The following is a 20,351-nucleotide window of genomic DNA, read 5'->3' as shown; positions in this document are numbered from 1 at the left end:
CGAAAATCCTTAGTCACCTGTAAATAGAATTTCAAAGCACGCACCACGTCCAGATTGTGCAGTAGACGTTCCTTCTGAGAAGAAGGGTTAGGACACAAGGAAGGAACAATAATCTCCTGATTAATGTTCCAATCTGAAACCACTTTAGGGAGAAACCCTAACTTAGTACGCAAAACTAACTTATCCGAATGAAAAATAAGGTAAGGAGACTCATACTGTAATGCCGAGAGCTCTGAAACTCTACGAGCAGATGAAATAGCAACCAGAAACAAAACATTCCAAGATAATAACTTAATATCTAAGGAATGCATAGGCTCAAACGGAGCCTGTTGAAGAACTTTAAGAACTAGATTAAGACTCCAGGGAGGAGTAACCGGCTTAAACACAGGCCTGACAGAACGATTGCACGCCTGGTACATCTGGCAGACGTTTATGTAACAAAATAGACAAGGCAGATATTTGACCCTTTAGGGAGCTTGGCGATAAACCCTTCTCCAAGCCCTCTTGGAGAAAAGACAAAATTCTAGGAATCCGAACTCTACGCCATATCTTATGGTAAATATTTCTAGTCATAGGCTTACGCGCCTGAATTATGGTCTCAATGACCGACTCTGAAAATCCACACTTAGATAAAATTAAGCGTTCAATCTCCAAGCAGTCATATTCAGAGAAAATAGATTTGGATGAAGGAAGTCTCTCTTAGGTGGACGAGACAACATCTCCACCAGGTCTGCATACCAGATCCTGTGAGGCCACACAGGTGCTATGAGGATCACCGACACCCTCTCCTGTTTGATTCGAGCAATGACTCGAGGAAGGAGAGCGAACGGGAAAATAGGTATGCAAGACTGAAATTCCAAGGTACCGCCAGAGAGTCTATCAGTACCGCCTGAGGATCCCTTGACCTCGACCCGTACTTCGGAAGCTTGGCATTCTGCTGAGATGCCATGAGATCCAATTCCGGCTGTCCCCATTTGAGAATTAAGTTGGAAAACACTTCCGGATGGAGTTCCCACTCCCCCGGGTGAAAGGTCTGTCTGCTCAGGAAATCCGCCTCCAAGTTGTCCACTCCTGGGATGTGGATCGCTGACAGTTGTGGGACTCCGCCCACTGAATTATCTTGGCTACCTTTGCCATGGCCAAGGAACTCCAAGTTCCCCCTGATGGTTGATGAAAGCCACAGAAGTTATGTTGTCCGACTGGAACCTGATAAACCAAGCCGAAGCTAACTGAGGCCAGGCCAGAAGAGAATTGAAGATCGCTCTCAGCTCCAGAATGTTTATGGGTAAAACAGACTCCGACCGAGTCCATGTCTCCTGAGCCTTTAGAGAGCCCCAGACAGCCCCCCATCCCAGTAGGCTGGTGTCCGTTGTCACAATCACACAGGTGGGTCTGCGGAAGCAGGTTCCCTGGGAGAGATGTTCCTAAGACAACCACCAAAGAAGAGTATCCCTTGTCTCCTGTTCCAGGTGTACTCATGGAGACAGATCGGCATAATCTCCGTTCCACTGCCTGAGCATGTACAACTGCAAAGGCCTGAGGTGGAAATGGGCAAACGGATGATGTCCATGGCTGCTACCATCAGACCGATTACCTCCATGCACTGAGCCACTAATGGCCGAGGAGAGGACTGAAGCTCTAGACAGGAATAATAGGAATTTTTTATGGTTCCCAAGAAAACTACCCTTGTAGTTGGAACTAAGGAACTCTTTTTCAAATTCACCTTCCATCCTTGAGATTGCAGGAAGGATAACAACATTTCCTTGTGTGATCTTGCTTGTTGAAAGGATGGCGCCTGAACCAGAATGTTGTCCAGATAAGGCGCCACTGCAATGCCCCGCAATTGGAGCACCGCCAACAGGGATCCCAGAACCTTTGAGAAAATTCTGAGAGCCGTAGCAAGGCCGAATGGAAGAGCCACAAACTGGAAATGTTTGTCTAGAAATGCAAACCTCAGAAACTTGTGATGTCCCTGTGGATGGGAACATGCAGGTACGCGTCCTTTAAATCTACCGTTGTAATAAATTGACCCTCTTGAACCAAGGGAAGAATAAAACGAATAGTTTCCATCTTGAAGGACGGTACTCTGAGGAATTTGTTTAGACTTTTGAGATCTAAAATTGGTCTGAAGGTTCCCTCTTTTTTGGGAACTACGAACAGATTGGAGTAAAATCCCAGACCCTGATCCTGCATTGGAACAGGAACTATCACTCCCAGGTCGGAAAGATCTTGAACACAATGTAAGAACGCCTCTCTTTTTATCTGCTCTACAGATAATCTTGAGAGAAGAAACCTGCCCCTGGGAGGAACAGTTTTGAATTCTAGCTTGTATCCCTGGGACACGATGTCCACCACCCAGGGATCCTGAACATCCCGAACCCAGGCCTGAGCGAAGAAGGATAGTCTGGCCCCCACAAGATCCAGTCCCGCATTGGGGGCACGCCCTTCATGCTGACTTTGAGTTGTTGGCGGGCTTCTTAGCTTCCCTTGTTCCATGACTGGTTGGAACTTCAGGAAGGCTTGGACTGTTCTTGTTTTGTAGAGGGAGAGGAAGGGTTACCCTTGAAGTTTCGAAAGGAATGAAAATTACTCTGACGTCCCTTCTGCATATTCCTCTTATCCTGAGGGAGGAAATTACCTTTTCCTCCCGTAATGTCGGAAACTATCTCAGCCAGACCCGGCCCAAACAAGGTCTTTCCCTTGTAAGTGATCGCCAAAAGCTTAGACGACACATCCGCAGACCAGGACTTCAACCATAAGGCTCTGCGAGCCAATACGGCAAAACCATTTTTGCTCCTAGTTTAATAACCTGTAGGGAGGCATCCGTAAAAAAAGAATTGGTCAACTTAAGGGCCTTGATCCTATCCTGCATCTCTTCGAGGGGAGTGTCTGTCCGAATAGAATCGGACAACGCATCAAACCAGTATGCTGCCGCACTAGTGACGGTAGCAATACACACCGCAGGTTGCCATTGTAAACCCTGGTGTACATACATTTTCTTGAGTAACTCTCTAATTTCTTGTCCATAGGATCCTTAAAAGATCCTTAAAGGAACAACTATATTCTATAGGAATAGTGGTCCTCTTAGCTAGCATGGAAATTGCCCCTTCCACCTTGGGTACCATCTGCCAAGACTCCTTGATAGAGTCTGCTATAGGAAACATCTTCTTAAATATAGGGGATGGAGAAAAAGGGATACCCGGTCTCTCCCATTCCCTAGCAATAATCTCTGTAGCTCTATCTGGTACAGGAAAAACCTCCACCATGGAAGGTATATCAAAATACTTGTTTAGTTTACTAGACCTCTTAGGATTTACTACGACAGTAGTGTCAGAGTCGTCCAGGGTAGCTAAAACCTCCTTAAGTAACAAACGGAGGTGTTCGAGCTTAAACCTGAAAGAAACAACTTCAGTATCAGCCAAAGGAATTACACTGTCTGAGTCTGAGATTTCACCCTCAGATGCTACCGAAGTATCTTCCTCCTCAGACTTCTGGGAAGGGACATTCGGAATAGCCACTACTGTGTCAGCAACCTTACTCACTGATTGTTTACATTTCCTCTTGCGCTTTCCCTGCAGCATAGGAAAAGCAGGCAACACATCAGATACCGCTGAGGACATTAGAGAAGCGATGTCTTGCAAGGTAACTCCAGATGGGCACTGGCTGGATGGACGCTAAAATTTGGGACGCTTGAGGAGAAAGCTGCGGCATATCTTGAACATTGTCAGAAGACTCCTGAACAGCATCCGCCTTAGACAATGTTGGCTCAGGAAAAAGTCTATCCCTGTAATGTAAAGTTCTCTCAATACATGAGGAACAGAAAGGGATTGGTGGTTCCACATTAGCATTAAAACATAAAGTACATGTAAACTCTTGCAGGGCCTCTTGGTCCATCTTTATTCACCAATAAACAGGATAAATAAACAAACTGATATTTTATTTAGAATATACCCCACAAAAAAAGTTACTGTTTCTTTAAGGACTCAACTGCTATCTTTCTGAAAGTGAAGACCGGTAACCGTTATTCAGCTAATGTCTGTGACACAGCTATATCTCCGCTCCGTAACACAGGAAGTGAAGGAAGAAAAAGACAACAGAAATTGCCGCCTCAGCTAACCCCGCCCATTGTGGGCGTTACAACATAAACCTACTGATCGGCTAAAGTATTACCAAAGCCGCAGGGAGTAAAGTAATAATAAAACACCACCTTTGAGCCATATCTCCTCGTCCCCAGTGCCTTCTATTGATGTCAATAATAAAATGATCCCACAAGCAATAGGTGAATGTCTCTTGTCCCCCAATCATAATGTAAAGTGCCATTCTTTTATTTTCTGCAATTTGTTCCCAGAAAAAATAAAGTTAGCACTTACCTTTAGACTTCAGCCAGGCAGCACGGCAGCTCACTAGGTTTGAGAAGGCCAGTTCCCTCACATGGACCTGTGGATAAAACAAAGACTCAGTAATCTTACTCAGGCTTGCATGAATAGAGCAGCATTAAATACATGGGAGGCGCAGTGAGGATTGTACCCCACAAGTTCCCATTGCTTGAAAGCCACCACTGCTCAACTGAAGAGACTGATATGGACTACGGCTACACCCTAGGACAAAGCAGAACAATCTTGCACTGCTAGACAAATAATAAAATGAAGACTCTTCTTTCCAACACCTAACTTTACCACTTCCTTGCTCTAATGTAGGCAAAGAGAATGATTGGGGTTGAAGGGAAGGGAGGTGATATTTAACAGCTTTGCTGTGGTGCTCTTTGCCGCCTCCTGCTGGGCAGGAGTGATATTCCCAATAGTAATTAGATGATCCGTGGACTCACCGTGTCATTAGAAAGAAATACACTTTTTACCTCTGTAATTACCTTGTATCTATGCCTAAGCAGACTACCCCCTTATTTCAGTTCTTTTGACAGACTTGCATTTTAGCCAACCAGTGCTCACTCCTCGGTAAATTCACATGCATGAGCTCAATGTTATCTATATGAAACACATGAACTAACGCCCTCTAGTGGTGAAAAACTGTCAAAATGCATTTAGATTAGAGGCGGCCTTCAAGGTCTAAGAAATTAGCATATGAACCTCCTAGGTTTAGCTTTCAACTAAAAATATCAAGAGAACAAAGCAAAAACAGAATTTATGTTTACCTGATAAATTTCTTTCTCCAACGGTGTGTCCGGTCCACGGCGTCATCCTTACTTGTGGGATATTCTCTTCCCCAACAGGAAATGGCAAAGAGCCCAGCAAAGCTGGTCACATGATCCCTCCTAGGCTCCGCCTACCCCAGTCATTCGACCGACGTTAAGGAGGAATATTTGCATAGGAGAAACCATATGGTACCGTGGTGACTGTAGTTAAAGAAAATAAAATATCAGACCTGATTAAAAAAACCAGGGCGGGCCGTGGACCGGACACACCGTTGGAGAAAGAAATTTATCAGGTAAACATAAATTCTGTTTTCTCCAACATAGGTGTGTCCGGTCCACGGCGTCATCCTTACTTGTGGGAACCAATACCAAAGCTTTAGGACACGGATGAAGGGAGGGAGCAAATCAGGTCACCTAAATGGAAGGCACCACGGCTTGCAAAACCTTTCTCCCAAAAATAGCCTCAGAAGAAGCAAAAGTATCAAACTTGTAAAATTTGGTAAAAGTGTGCAGTGAAGACCAAGTCGCTGCCCTACATATCTGATCAACAGAAGCCTCGTTCTTGAAGGCCCATGTGGAAGCCACAGCCCTAGTGGAATGAGCTGTGATTCTTTCGGGAGGCTGCCGTCCGGCAGTCTCGTAAGCCAATCTGATGATGCTTTTAATCCAAAAAGAGAGAGAGAGGTAGAAGTTGCTTTTTGACCTCTCCTTGTACCTGAATAAACAACAAACAATTGCGAAAAAACATGAAGGAATTGTTCAAAATTCACCAAATTTTCACCACAGCGTCTTAAAGCTTTGAAAATATTGCACACCAATTTTGGAAGCTTTAACCCTTAAAATAACGGAACCGGAGCCGTTTTAAGCTTTAACCCCTTTACAGTCCCTGGTATCTGCTTTGCTGAGACCCAACCAAACCCAAAGGGGAATACGATACCAAATGACGCCTTCAGAAGTCCTTTATAAGTATCAGAGCTCCTCTCACATGCGACTGCATGCCATGCCTCTCAAAAACAAGTGCGCAACACCGGCGCGAAAATGAGACTCTGCCTATGCTTTGGGAAAGCCCCTAAAGAATAAGGTGTCTAAAACAGTGCCTGCCGATATTATTATATCAAAATACCCAGATAAAATGATTCCTCAAGGCTAAATATGTGTTAATAATCAATCGATTTAGCCCAGAAAAGGTCTACAGTTTAAATAAGCCCTTGTGAAGCCCTTATTTACAATCGTAATAAACATGGCTTACCGGATCCCATAGGGAAAATGACAGCTTCCAGCATTACATCGTCTTGTTAGAATGTGTCATACCTCAAGCAGTAAGAGACTGCACTCTGTTCCCCCAACTGAAGTTAATTGCTCTCAACAGTCCTGTGTGGAACAGCCATGGATTTTAGTTACGGTTGCTAAAATCATTTTCCTCATACAAACAGAATTCTTCATCTCTTTTCTGTTTCTGAGTAAATAGTACGTACCAGCACTATTTGAAAATAACAAACTCTTGATTGAATAATGAAAAACTACAGTTAAACACTAAAAAACTCTAAGCCATCTCCGTGGAGATGTTGCCTGTACAACGGCAAAGAGAATGACTGGGGTAGGCGGAGCCTAGGAGGGATCATGTGACCAGCTTTGCTGGGCTCTTTGCCATTTCCTGTTGGGGAAGAGAATATCCCACAAGTAAGGATGACGCCGTGGACCGGACACACCTATGTTGGAGAAATTGGTGATAAAAGTCAATTGGAATGTTGTTAAAAATGGCATGCCCTATGTGAATCATTTCAGTTTTTTTTGGACTTGACTGACCCTTTAAGGGCTTGTTTTCTTCTTCTCATTTTGAGGGATATATTGCTAATGTATGTGAAACATGTACACTAATCTATGTATTTAAGCTGCAGCTACTTACACCTTGAATGTGTGTTTGCAAGCTGTTTTCAACTATATTTATGTATAGGTAGACAATATTAGAATATTTCTCCTGTTGAAGTAATATATTTTCTAATGCCGGTGACATTCATTGTTCCTTGCCTTCTTATTGTTCTGCAGTTTGCTTTCGTCCTAATAGGTTTAATTGTTAACCTATGTTGTTGAATGAACATTTAGTTAAAGTATGGAGTAAATACTTTTTCTAGTATGAATCTAGGGGTTTTCTCTTGGAGAGGGTTCCTGGCATTCTGCCCATTCTTCAGGAGAGCTTGAAAAAGGGCTTATCAGTTGGTACTCTGTAAGGTCAGATCTCTGTCCTTTCGATTCTTTTGCATAAACGTCTGGCTGTCCTTCCAGATTCTTTTGTCCGGCCTTAGTCAGAATCAGGCTGTGTTCCAATCAGTTGCTCCACCTTTGAGCCTTAATCTTGTTTTTAGATTTCTACTACAGACTCCATTTGAGCCTATGCTCTCTGTTTATATTAAGGTTTTGTTTCTTTTACTGGTAGGGTCTCAAAGCTTTCGGCTTAGCAATGTGACCCTCCTTACCTTATTCTAATGCGGATGAGGCAATCCTTTGTACCTAATTGGATTTTCTTCCTAAGGTGGTGTCAGACCGCAATATCAATCAGGACATTGTTGTTTCTTTGTTTTCTCCTAATTCTTCTCCTCAGAAGGAAGGTCTTTTGCAAACCCTGAATGTTGTGCGTGCTTTGAATTTCTATCTGTAGACAACTAGAGAGTTTTCTAGTAAGCGTAAAGGCCAGTGTGGTGACATAGCTTACTGAACCCAGCTGTTATTAAATTCCCTTCCCCCAGGTACACCTTTCTCTCTGAACTAGGTGTTTAATTAAAGACACTCCCATTAGCCTTGACTGGCATGTGATAAACCAAACCCTTTTGAAATGAGAATAAAATTCGGAAACGCTCTATTTTTCTCTCTTCCTTCTTCCATCTCCTGATGAAAATGGCTGATATTGGACAATGCAAGCAAGCACACATTAAAGAATTTGGCTAAGTATATTCCTGGGATTATTTTAGCAGTGTTGCACAAATTAGGGTTGTGGTAGAGTTGCCCTCTGTTAATTATTTGGACTGTTTTGCTGTAAAATAGATGTGTGTGTATATATATATATCTGTAAATATTTATCTTATTATTAACATATATTGATTCCTAATAAATTCTTTGGAAACAATGGAGACCCTTTTACAGTGTTTATTTCACTTAATTGTAATGGTTAAGTAGGTTTTTACATAGAATTATATATTTAGTGGTTTAAATTTAAAAATCTAGATATACATTTTTTAATAACCACAGCCAGAAGGCCTCTACTTTTTCTTGTCCTTTTGGTTGGATTATGAGACAGCTGGACATCAGTCTCCTAAAAGGATTACGGATCATTCCACTAGAGCTGTCTCTTCTTTCTGGGCCTTTAGATGAGGCTTCTGTGGAACAAATCTGCAAGGCGGCCACTTGGTCCTCGTTGCATACTTTTTCAAAAGTTCTACAAAATCGATGTTTTTGCCTCAGTTGAGGTTTATTTTGGGAAGAAAGTTCTTCAAGTGGAGGTGCCTTTTGTTTGGGTCTGCCTGTCTTGTTCTCCCTCCCTTAGCTTGGGTATTGGTTCCAACTTGTAATTAGAATGGATTTGTGAAACCCCCCCAATGCCATTCATGGTGAGTCCACGACTGCCCTTAATTTTATTTAAGACAGCTTTTTTGGTATAAACCTCAGGCACCGCTACACCCTATGGGTCCTCTTCTCTTTCCATGATTTCTTGGCTGAATGACTGCGGATTGTGGGAAGTGGGACGATACTTGAAGCTTTGCTGGGGTGTTCTTTACCTCCACCTGGTGGCTAGGAGTTGAATTCCCACTATTCCATTAGAATGGATTTGTGGACTCTCCATGCCAGGAAAGAAAATAATTTATCAGGTAAGCATAAATTTTGTTTTCCAATTTACTTTGATCAACAAATATGCTTTGTTCTCTTGGTATTCTTTGTTGAAAGCTAAACATAGGTAGGCTCATATGCTAATTTCTTGAAGGCCACCTCTTATCTCAGTGAATTTTGACAGTTTTTAACAGCGAAACCGCGCTAGTTCATATGTGTCATATAGATAACAGTGTGCTCAATCCTGTGGAGTTATGAGAGGGCACTGATTTGCCAAAATGCAGCCTGCAGAGGCTTAGATACAAGGTTATCACAGAGGCAAAAAGTATATTAACATAACAGTGTTATGTTATGCAAAACTGGGGAATGGGTAATAAAGGAATTATCTATCTTTTTAAACCATAACATTTCTGGAGAAGACTGTCCCTTTAATATCTGGATCAATAACACAGTGTGCTCCAGCTGTACCATTTTATTTTGTAGATATTATTGAATACACATCACATCTCAAGAGGCTAACAGTACAGTAACAATATTAATTATCTTCCTCTGTATTAATACTAAATTTGGAAAGGGGCCATGTTCCATTATCACTATGAAAAAGTGGCATTTAAATATGGTGTTTTTAGTTTTTGCTTAAAAATGTAAAATAGAAGCAGTTACAATTTAAATAAACTAATATGGTAGTGTCACTTGTGTATTTCCTACTAATGTACCAATGATCATTTACAGGAAATAGCTATCAGTCAGTAAGTACTGGCAGGAAGTAGGTATCAGTCAGTAAGTACTGACAGGAAGTAGCTATCAGTCAGTAAGTACTGTCAGGAAGTAGGTATCAGTCAGTAAGTACTGGGATTAAGTAGCTATCAGATAAAAAGTACTGGCAGGAAACAGCTATCAGTAAGCAATGCAAGGAAGTAGCTATCAGAAAATAAGTACTGGCAGGAAGAAGCTATCAGTCAGTAAGTACTGGCAGGAAGAAGCTATCAGTCAGTAAGTACCGGCAGGAAGTAGCTATCAGTCAATAAGTACTGGCAGGAAGTAGCCCATAGTCAGTAAGTACTGGCAGGAAGAAGCTATCAGTCAGTAAGTACTGGCCGGAAGTAGCTATCAGACAGTAAGTACTAGCAGGAAGAAGCTATCAGTCAATAAGTGCTGGCAGGAAGTAGCTATCAGTCAGAAAATAATGGCAGGAAGAAGCTATCAGTCAGTAAGTACTGGTAGGAAGTAGCTATCAGTCAGTAAGTACTGGCTGGAAGAAGCTATCAGTCAGTAAGTACTGGCAGGAAGTAGCTATCAGACAATAAGTACTGGCAGGAAGTAGCTATCAGTCAGTAAGTACTGGCTGGAAGAAGCTATCAGTCAGTAAGTACTGGCTGGAAGAAGCTATCAGACAATAATTACTGGCAGGAAGAAGCTATCAGTCAGTAAGTACTGGCAGGAAGTAGCTATCAGTCAGTAAGTACTGGCAGGAAGAAGCTATCAGTCAGTAAGTACTGGCAGGAAGTAGCTATCAGTCAGTAAGTACAGGCAGAAAGTAGCTATCAGTCAGTAAGTACTGGCAGGAAGAAGCTATCAGTCACTAAGTACTGGCTGGAAGAAGCTATCAGACAATAATTACTGGCAGGAAGAAGCTATCAGTCAGTAAGTACTGGCAGGAAGAAGCTATCAGACAGTAAGTACAGGCAGGAAGAAGCTATCAGTCAGTAAGTACTGGCAGGAAGAAGCTATCAGACAGTAAGTACAGGCTGGAAGAAGCTATCAGTCAGTAAGTACTGGCTGGAAGAAGCTATCAGACAGTAAGTACTGGCTGGAAGAAGCTATCATTCAGTAAGTACTGGCTGGAAGAAGCTATCAGACAATAATTACTGGCAGGAAGAAGCTATCAGTCAGTAAGTACTGGCAGGAAGAAGCTATCAGTCAGTAAGTACTGGCTGGAAGAAGCTATCAGTCAGTAAGTACTGGCTGGAAGAAGCTATCAGTCAGTAAGTACTGGCTGGAAGAAGCTATCAGACAATAATTACTGGCAGGAAGAAGCTATCAGTCAGTAAGTACTGGCAGGAAGAAGCTATCAGTCAGTAAGTACTGGCAGGAAGAAGCTATCAGACAATAATTACTGGCAGGAAGAAGCTATCAGTCAGTAAGTACTGGCAGGAAGAAGCTATCAGTCAGTAAGTACTGGCAGGAAGAAGCTATCAGTCAGTAAGTACAGGCAGGAAGAAGCTATCAGTCAGTAAGTACTGGCAGGAAGAAGCTATCAGTCAGTAAGTACTGGCAGGAAGAAGCTATCAGACAATAATTACTGGCAGGAAGAAGCTATCAGTCAGTAAGTACTGGCAGGAAGAAGCTATCAGTCAGTAAGTACTGGCAGGAAGAAGCTATCAGACAATAATTACTGGCAGGAAGAAGCTATCAGTCAGTAAGTACTGGCAGGAAGTAGCTATCAGTCAGTAAGTACTGGCCGGAAGAAGCTATCAGACAGTAAGTGCTGACAGGAAGTAACTATTAGTCAGTAAGTGCTGGTAGGATGTAGCTATCAGACAATAATTACTGGCAGGAAGAAGCTATCAGACAATAAGTACTGGCAGGAAGAAGCTATCAGTCAATAAGTACTGGCAGGAAGAAGCTATCAGTTAGTAAGTACTGGCAGGAAGAAGCTATCAGTCAGTAAGTACTGGCAGGAAGAAGCTATCAGACAATAATTACTGGCAGGAAGAAGCTATCAGTCAGTAAGTACTGGCAGGAAGTAGCTATCAGTCAGTAAGTACTGGCCGGAAGAAGCTATCAGACAGTAAGTGCTGACAGGAAGTAACTATTAGTCAGTAAGTGCTGGTAGGATGTAGCTATCAGACAATAATTACTGGCAGGAAGAAGCTATCAGACAATAAGTACTGGCAGGAAGAAGCTATCAGTCAATAAGTACTGGCAGGAAGAAGCTATCAGTTAGTAAGTACAGGCAGGAAGAAGCTATCAGTTAGTAAGTACTGGCAGGAAGTAGCTATCAGTCAGTAAGTACAGGCAGGAAGTAGCTATCAGTCAGTAAGTACTGGTAGGATGTAGCTATCAGACAATAAGTACTGGCAGGAAGAAGCTATCAGTCAGTAAGTACTGGCAGGAAGAAGCTATCAGTTAGTAAGTACTGGCAGGAAGTAGCTATCAGTCAGTAAGTACTGGTAGGATGTAGCTATCAGTTAGTAAGTACTGGTAGGAAGTAGCTATCAGTCAGTAAGTACTGGTAGGAAGTAGCTATCAGTTAGTAAGTACTGGTAGGAAGTAGCTATCAGTTAGTAAGTACTGGTAGGATGTAGCTATCAGTTAGTAAGTACTGGTAGGATGTAGCTATCAGTTAGTAAGTACTGGTAGGATGTAGCTATCAGTCAGTAAGTACTGGTAGGAAGTAGCTATCAGTCAGTAAGTACTGGTAGGATGTAGCTATCAGACAATAAGTACTGGCAGGAAGAAGCTATCAGTCAGTAAGTACTGGCAGGAAGAAGCTATCAGTCAGTAAGTACTGGTAGGAAGTAGCTATCAGTCAGTAAGTACTGGTAGGATGTAGCTATCAGACAATAAGTACTGGCAGGAAGAAGCTATCAATCAGTAAATAATGGCAGGAAGAAGCTATCAGTCAGTAAGTACTGGCAGGAAGTAGCTATCAGTCAGTAAGTACTGGTAGGATGTAGCTATCAGACAATAAGTACTGGCAGGAAGAAGCTATCAGTCACTAAGTACTGGCAGGAAGTAACTATTAGTCACTAAGTACTGGCAGGAAGGAGCCAATGGGAATTACTAGAAAGCACAAAACTGATATTGCTGTTTACGTTTTCATTTAAACAATATTTACTTAATATTTTTTCACCCGTTTGAAGAGCTGCTTTTTCACACTAATGATGTCACTTCTTAAATGTCCCTTGGTGCTGTGTAACTTGAGAGTTCTTGCCTTCCCTCTAAATATTTTACATCAACAGATTTTACTCATTTTACATGTAACTAATCTGTAATGAGTCTAACATATATATCCAGAAAAAAAACATCATCTGCTTTATTTTTAGTCTTCCAAATCCAATCCAAATTCTGCATATAAATCTTTAGTGGTCACGTGTCTGATAACAGCTGTGAAAAGAAAAAAAAAAAAAGAATAAACACAGATTTTGACAGTAGATAAAAACCATAAAATCAGGAATTAATTAGCACATAGGATAGTCGTATGCTTATCCCAGGCATTAATTAGTACGTAAAATTGCCTTATGTTTATCCAAACATTAGTTAGTATGTAGGATAGCCTTATGCTTATAGCAAGTCATTAATTAGTACATAGCATAGTCTTATGCTTATCCCAGACATTATTTGGTACATAGGATAGCCTTATGTTTATTCCAGGCAGTAATTAGTACGTAGGATAGCCTTATGCTTATCCCAGACATTAGTTAGTACATAGGATAGCCTTATGCTTATCCCAGGCATTAATTAGTATGTAGGATAGCCTTATGCTTATCCCAGGCAGTAATTAGTACGTAGGATAGCCTTATGCTTATCCCAGACATTAGTTAGTACATAGGATAGCCTTATGCTTATCCCAGGCATTAATTAGTATGTAGGATAGCCTTATGTTTATCTCAGGCAGTAATTAATATGTAGGTCAGCCTTATGCTTATCCCAGGCATTAATTAGTACGTAGGATAGCCTTATGCCTTTCCCAGGCATTAGTTAGTACGTAGGATAGCCTTATGCTTATCCCAGTGATTAATTAGTACGCAGGATAGCCTTATGCTTATCTAAGGCATAAATTAGTATGTAGGATAGACTTATGCTTATCCCAGGCATTAATTAGTACGTAGGATAGCCTTATGCTTATCCCAGACATTAATTAGTACATAGGATAGCCTTATGCTTATTCCAGGCATTAATTAGTACATAGGATAGCCTTATGCTTATTCCAGGCATTAATTAGTACGTAGGATAGCCTTATGCTTATCTCAGGCATTAATTGGTATGTAGGATAGCCTTACATTTATCTCAGGCTTTAATTAGTACGTACAATTGCCTTGTTTATCCCAGCATTAATCAGTACGTAGGATACACAAATTATATAAATCGGCGCTACTATACCTTTAAATTAAAAATTAAATTAAAAATAAAAGTTGTTAAAAGATTGCCTAACAACGTTTGGAAACTAACAGGATATGGACTGAAATATAAGCTAAATCTAAGTATCTCTCTAGAAGCGAACACAAGAAACTTGTGCAGTGTAAGCAAACACAAAACCTCAAAACGACAACAATAAAGAAATATAAAGTAATGTTACCCCATAAAATAAAAAGTCCTTGTGGAGTCCAAATCGAAACAGTGAAACACAGTCCAGCAGGGGTTAAGAGTTTGTTGAAAACTGGTGCTGCCTTCTTTCAGCGGTATTTCCAGGTCACCGCAACAGATGAAAGGCTAGGCCAAAGACATATAAGAAAGGCGCACAGCAGGTTAACAATTTATTCCAAGTATTCAAACAATGTGACACATAAGAACTTACATTTAAAAAAAACAGAATTTATGTTTACCTGATAAATTACTTTCTCCAACGGTGTGTCCGGTCCACGGCGTCATCCTTACTTGTGGGATATTCTCTTCCCCAACAGGAAATGGCAAAGAGCCCAGCAAAGCTGGTCACATGATCCCTCCTAGGCTCCGCCTACCCCAGTCATTCGACCGACGTTAAGGAGGAATATTTGCATAGGAGAAACCATATGGTACCGTGGTGACTGTAGTTAAAGAAAATAAATTATCAGACCTGATTAAAAAAACCAGGGCGGGCCGTGGACCGGACACACCGTTGGAGAAAGTAATTTATCAGGTAAACATAAATTCTGTTTTCTCCAACATAGGTGTGTCCGGTCCACGGCGTCATCCTTACTTGTGGGAACCAATACCAAAGCTTTAGGACACGGATGAAGGGAGGGAGCAAATCAGGTCACCTAAATGGAAGGCACCACGGCTTGCAAAACCTTTCTCCCAAAAATAGCCTCAGAAGAAGCAAAAGTATCAAACTTGTAAAATTTGGTAAAAGTGTGCAGTGAAGACCAAGTCGCTGCCCTACATATCTGATCAACAGAAGCCTCGTTCTTGAAGGCCCATGTGGAAGCCACAGCCCTAGTGGAATGAGCTGTGATTCTTTCGGGAGGCTGCCGTCCGGCAGTCTCGTAAGCCAATCTGATGATGCTTTTAATCCAAAAAGAGAGAGAGGTAGAAGTTGCATTTTGACCTCTCCTTTTACCGGAATAAACAACAAACAAGGAAGATGTTTGTCTAAAATCCTTTGTAGCATCTAAATAGAATTTTAGAGCGCGAACAACATCCAAATTGTGCAACAAACGTTCCTTCTTTGAAACTGGTTTCGGACACAGAGAAGGTACGATAATCTCCTGGTTAATGTTTTTGTTAGAAACAACTTTTGGAAGAAAACCAGGTTTAGTACGTAAAACCACCTTATCTGCATGGAACACCAGATAAGGAGGAGAACACTGCAGAGCAGATAATTCTGAAACTCTTCTAGCAGAAGAAATTGCAACTAAGAACAAAACTTTCCAAGATAATAACTTAATATCAACGGAATGTAAGGGTTCAAACGGAACCCCCTGAAGAACTGAAAGAACTAAATTGAGACTCCAAGGAGGAGTCAAAGGTTTGTAAACAGGCTTAATTCTAACCAGAGCCTGAACAAAGGCTTGAACATCTGGCACAGCTGCCAGCTTTTTGTGAAGTAACACAGACAAGGCAGAAATCTGTCCCTTCAGGGAACTTGCAGATAATCCTTTTTCCAATCCTTCTTGAAGGAAGGATAGAATCTTAGGAATCTTAACCTTGTCCCAAGGGAATCCTTTAGATTCACACCAACAGATATATTTTTTCCAAATTTTGTGGTAAATCTTTCTAGTTACAGGCTTTCTGGCCTGAACAAGAGTATCGATAACAGAATCTGAGAACCCTCGCTTCGATAAGATCAAGCGTTCAATCTCCAAGCAGTCAGCTGGAGTGAAACCAGATTCGGATGTTCGAACGGACCCTGAACAAGAAGGTCTCGTCTCAAAGGTAGCTTCCAAGGTGGAGCCGATGACATATTCACCAGATCTGCATACCAAGTCCTGCGTGGCCACGCAGGAGCTATCAAGATCACCGACGCCCTCTCCTGATTGATCCTGGCTACCAGCCTGGGGATGAGAGGAAACGGCGGGAACACATAAGCTAGTTTGAAGGTCCAAGGTGCTACTAGTGCATCCACTAGAGCCGCCTTGGGATCCCTGGATCTGGACCCGTAGCAAGGAACTTTGAAGTTCTGACGAGAGGCCATCAGATCCATGTCTGGAATGCCCCACAGCTGAGTGACTTGGGCAAAGATTTCCGGATGGAGTTCCCACTCCCCCGGATGCAATGTCTGACGACTCAGAAAATCCGCTTCCCAATTTTCCACTCCTGGGATGTGGATAGCAGACAGGTGGCAGGAGTGAGACTCCGCCCATAGAATGATTTTGGTCACTTCTTCCATCGCTAGGGAACTCCTTGTTCCCCCCTGATGGTTGATGTACGCAACAGTTGTCATGTTGTCTGATTGAAACCGTATGAACTTGGCCCTCGCTAGCTGAGGCCAAGCCTTGAGAGCATTGAATATCGCTCTCAGTTCCAGAATATTTATCGGTAGAAGAGATTCTTCCCGAGACCAAAGACCCTGAGCTTTCAGGGATCCCCAGACCGCGCCCCAGCCCATCAGACTGGCGTCGGTCGTGACAATGACCCACTCTGGTCTGCGGAATGTCATCCCTTGTGACAGGTTGTCCAGGGACAGCCACCAACGGAGTGAGTCTCTGGTCCTCTGATTTACTTGTATCTTCGGAGACAAGTCTGTATAGTCCCCATTCCACTGACTGAGCATGCACAGTTGTAATGGTCTCAGATGAATGCGCGCAAAAGGAACTATGTCCATTGCCGCTACCATCAACCCGATCACTTCCATGCACTGAGCTATGGAAGGAAGAGGAACGGAATGAAGTATCCGACAAGAGTCTAGAAGTTTTGTTTTTCTGGCCTCTGTCAGAAAAATCCTCATTTCTAAGGAGTCTATTATTGTTCCCAAGAAGGGAACCCTTGTTGACGGAGATAGAGAACTCTTTTCCACGTTCACTTTCCATCCGTGAGATCTGAGAAAGGCCAGGACAATGTCCGTGTGAGCCTTTGCTTGAGGAAGGGACGACGCTTGAATCAGAATGTCGTCCAAGTAAGGTACTACAGCAATGCCCCTTGGTCTTAGCACAGCTAGAAGGGACCCTAGTACCTTTGTGAAAATCCTTGGAGCAGTGGCTAATCCGAAAGGAAGCGCCACGAACTGGTAATGCTTGTCCAGGAATGCGAACCTTAGGAACCGATGATGTTCCTTGTGGATAGGAATATGTAGATACGCATCCTTTAAATCCACCGTGGTCATGAATTGACCTTCCTGGATGGAAGGAAGAATAGTTCGAATGGTTTCCATCTTGAACGATGGAACCTTGAGAAACTTGTTTAAGATCTTGAGATCTAAGATTGGTCTGAACGTTCCCTCTTTTTTGGGAACTATGAACAGATTGGAGTAGAACCCCATCCCTTGTTCTCTTAATGGAACAGGATGAATCACTCCCATTTTTAACAGGTCTTCTACACAATGTAAGAATGCCTGTCTTTTTATGTGGTCTGAAGACAACTGAGACCTGTGGAACCTCCCCCTTGGGGGAAGTCCCTTGAATTCCAGAAGATAACCTTGGGAGACTATTTCTAGCGCCCAAGGATCCAGAACATCTCTTGCCCAAGCCTGAGCGAAGAGAGAGAGTCTGCCCCCCACCAGATCCGGTCCCGGATCGGGGGCCAACATTTCATGCTGTCTTGGTAGCAGTGGCAGGTTTCTTGGCCTGCTTTCCCTTGTTCCAGCCTTGCATTGGTCTCCAAGCTGGCTTGGCTTGAGAAGTATTACCCTCTTGCTTAGAGGACGTAGCACTTTGGGCTGGTCCGTTTCTACGAAAGGGACGAAAATTAGGTTTATTTTTCGCCTTGAAAGGCCGATCCTGAGGAAGGGCGTGGCCCTTACCCCCAGTGATATCAGAGATAATCTCTTTCAAGTCAGGGCCAAACAGCGTTTTCCCCTTGAAAGGAATGTTAAGTAGCTTGTTCTTGGAAGACGCATCAGCCGACCAAGATTTCAACCAAAGCGCTCTGCGCGCCACAATAGCAAACCCAGAATTCTTAGCCGCTAACCTAGCCAATTGCAAAGTGGCGTCTAGGGTGAAAGAATTAGCCAATTTGAGAGCATTGATTCTGTCCATAATCTCCTCATAAGGAGGAGAATCACTATCGACCGCCTTTATCAGCTCATCGAACCAGAAACATGCGGCTGTAGCGACAGGGACAATGCATGAAATTGGTTGTAGAAGGTAACCCTGCTGAACAAACATCTTTTTAAGCAAACCTTCTAATTTTTTATCCATAGGATCTTTGAAAGCACAACTATCCTCTATGGGTATAGTGGTGCGTTTGTTTAAAGTGGAAACCGCTCCCTCGACCTTGGGGACTGTCTGCCATAAGTCCTTTCTGGGGTCGACCACAGGAAACAATTTTTTAAATATGGGGGGAGGGACGAAAGGAATACCGGGCCTTTCCCATTCTTTATTAACAATGTCCGCCACCCGCTTGGGTATAGGAAAAGCTTCTGGGAGCCCCGGCACCTCTAGGAACTTGTCCATTTTACATAGTTTCTCTGGGATGACCAACTTGTCACAATCATCCAGAGTGGATAATACCTCCTTAAGCAGAATGCGGAGATGTTCCAACTTAAATTTAAATGTAATCACATCAGGTTCAGCTTGTTGAGAAATGTTCCCTGAATCAGTAATTTCTCCCTCAGACAAAACCTCCCTGGCCCCATCAGACTGAGTTAGGGGCCCTTCAGAAACATTAATATCAGCGTCGTCATGCTCTTCAGTATCTAAAACAGAGCAGTCGCGCTTACGCTGATAAGTGTTCATTTTGGCTAAAATGTTTTTGACAGAATTATCCATTACAGCCGTTAATTGTTGCATAGTAAGGAGTATTGGCGCGCAAGATGTACTAGGGGCCTCCTGAGTGGGCAAGACTCGTGTAGACGAAGGAGGGAATGATGCAGTACCATGCTTACTCCCCTCACTTGAGGAATCATCTTGGGCATCATTGTCATTGTCACATAAATCACATTTATTTAAATGAATAGGAATTCTGGCTTCCCCACATTCAGAACACAGTCTATCTGGTAGTTCAGACATGTTAAACAGGCATAAACTTGAAACAAAGTACAAAAAACGTTTTAAAATAAAACCGTTACTGTCACTTTAAATTTCAAACTGAACACACTTTATTACTGCAATTGCGAAAAAACATGAAGGAATTGTTCAAAATTCACCAAATTTTCACCACAGTGTCTTAAAGCCTTAAAAGTATTGCACACCAAATTTGGAAGCTTTAACCCTTAAAATAACGGAACCGGAGCCGTTTTGAACTTTAACCCCTTTACAGTCCCTGGTATCTGCTTTGCTGAGACCCAACCAAGCCCAAAGGGGAATACGATACCAAATGACGCCTTCAGAAAGTCTTTTCTAAGTATCAGAGCTCCTCTCACATGCGACTGCATGCCATGCCTCTCAAAAACAAGTGCGCAACACCGGCGCGAAAATGAGGCTCTGCCTATGCTTTGGGAAAGCCCCTAAAGAATAAGGTGTCTAAAACAGTGCCTGCCGATATTATTATATCAAAATACCCAGATAAAATGATTCCTCAAGGCTAAATATGTGTTAATAATGAATCGATTTAGCCCAGAAAAAGTCTACAGTCTTAATAAGCCCTTGTGAAGCCCTTATTTACGATCGTAATAAACATGGCTTACCGGATCCCATAGGGAAAATGACAGCTTCCAGCATTACATCGTCTTGTTAGAATGTGTCATACCTCAAGCAGCAAGAGACTGCTCACTGTTCCCCCAACTGAAGTTAATTGCTCTCAACAGTCCTGTGTGGAACAGCCATGGATTTTAGTGACGGTTGCTAAAATCATTTTCCTCATACAAACAGAAATCTTCATCTCTTTTCTGTTTCTGAGTAAATAGTACATACCAGCACTATTTCAAAATAACAAACTCTTGATTGAATAATAAAAACTACAGTTAAACACTAAAAAACTCTAAGCCATCTCCGTGGAGATGTTGCCTGTACAACGGCAAAGAGAATGACTGGGGTAGGCGGAGCCTAGGAGGGATCATGTGACCAGCTTTGCTGGGCTCTTTGCCATTTCCTGTTGGGGAAGAGAATATCCCACAAGTAAGGATGACGCCGTGGACCGGACACAC

At 42.5% G+C, this 20,351-nt stretch overlaps 1 long non-coding RNA gene across 1 annotated transcript; it reads right to left on the bottom strand.

Annotated features, from left to right (window-relative positions):
• Nucleotides 1-9,425: 9,425 nt before the first annotated feature.
• LOC128643815 (uncharacterized) lies at nt 9,426-14,440 on the bottom strand. The gene is made up of 2 exons (XR_008399885.1): nt 14,271-14,440; nt 9,426-13,078 (listed from the first exon to the last, which is right to left on the bottom strand). It is a non-coding gene; the product is annotated as an uncharacterized LOC128643815 (long non-coding RNA).
• Between the last annotated feature and the right edge of the window lie 5,911 nt (nt 14,441-20,351).

Source organism: Bombina bombina, unplaced genomic scaffold, assembly GCF_027579735.1.
Source record: "Bombina bombina isolate aBomBom1 unplaced genomic scaffold, aBomBom1.pri scaffold_989, whole genome shotgun sequence".
NCBI classification, from domain to species: domain Eukaryota; kingdom Metazoa; phylum Chordata; class Amphibia; order Anura; family Bombinatoridae; genus Bombina; species Bombina bombina.
The sequence above is the reverse complement of the archived record's forward strand: the minus strand, read 5'-3'. Positions and strand labels throughout refer to the sequence as shown.